Genomic DNA, 1,402 nt, shown 5'->3' with positions numbered 1-1,402 from the left:
ACCTGGGTTCTATCCCTGGGCCGGGAAGATCCCCTGGAGAAGGGATAGGATACCCACTCCAGTATTCTTGGGCTTCCTTTGTGGCTTGGCTGGTAAAGAATCCACATGCAATGCAGGAGACCTTGGTTCGATCCCTGGGTTGGGAAGATCCCCCCTAACCCTAATCCACTCCAGTATTCTGGCCTGGAGAATTCCATGAACTGTATGGTCTATGGGGTCACAGAGTGGGACACGACTGAGCGACTCTCACTTTCACCTTTCTGGAGTCCTTGGAACCTCCTGCTGAGAACAGTGGTGAGCCCACAGGGTGGTGTAGGGGTGGAAGATGGGACTCCTGGGTCTTAGAATGAGTTGCGGGACAGCTCCAGTTGTGGCTGGGAGAGCCCACACTTGCACGGGCTCTCACTTGGCTTAAGGTTCTGCTCTTGCTATCTTGAAATTCATAATCATTTTTAAACAAGAGGCTTCACATATTCAGTTCACTGGGGCTCGTACATTATGTCCCGTTTCGGGGTAAGGGTAGTTCCCAAACTTCAATACATGTCAAAATTACTCTGAGGACCCACCACAAATATTAGCACTGATAGTAATAATCTTGTGATGTTGACTGTGATAATAAATGGCAGGAGTTTGGCATTTCTCAACAGGAAAGAGACCCTCTGTCTTGGGTTAGAGGGCCGTGTGTGGCCTGGGCCTCCTGGAGTAGGAGCTGACCGAGCTTCAGGGGACACAGCTCTGGCCACAGGGGTGACCAAGGTACTAGTTGTGGTCTCTCCCGAGACGCTGGTGCAGCTGCTCCAGGCCCATAATGGGCTGCTTGGCCCAGGGCTGGACCAGGCCCAGGCATCAGGCTCCCGCCTGGAGTGTCCTGTCCAGTCCCTGGCCACCAGCCTCTGGGAGACGCTCCAGCCCCAGGAGAAAGGGCTGTGGGAGGCCCAGGAGGCTGGAGCCGAGCCTGGGCATCGTGGTCCATGAGTCTCAGAGGCAGAGAGGCCAGGGCGGCAGCTCTCCCAGGCTCCACAGCAGAGACAGGACCCTGGGAGGTGGGGTGAAGGAGAGTGTGACATCCCCAAGCGGTGGCCCCAGGCGCAGCAGGTAGAGGACATCTGGCTGCCCACCTGGGGTCCTTGGGCAGCTCACCCAACCACCTGAGTTTCGGACTTCCCTCAAACTGGCTGGCATTGTGGTCCTGCCCGCTTCCGGGGTCCTGAGCGGGAATGCACTCTGAGCCCTGCCGGTACTCGATGGTGTCATCCCCGGCTCCTGGACCGGCCTCCTTCACTCCAGCTGCTGGGACAGAGGGGACCAGAGGTCTGGCTCTCCTGCTCCCTGCAGTGGAGGGGGGAGGGGTTACCACCCTCACCTGCAGCCTGAGGCCCATTCCAGACACTGGATGAAGACA

This window comes from Bison bison, unplaced genomic scaffold (genome assembly GCF_000754665.1).
Source record: "Bison bison bison isolate TAMUID 2011002044 unplaced genomic scaffold, Bison_UMD1.0 scf7180017864524, whole genome shotgun sequence".
Classification (NCBI taxonomy): Eukaryota; Metazoa; Chordata; class Mammalia; order Artiodactyla; family Bovidae; genus Bison; species Bison bison.
Note: the sequence above shows the minus strand (reverse complement) of the source record.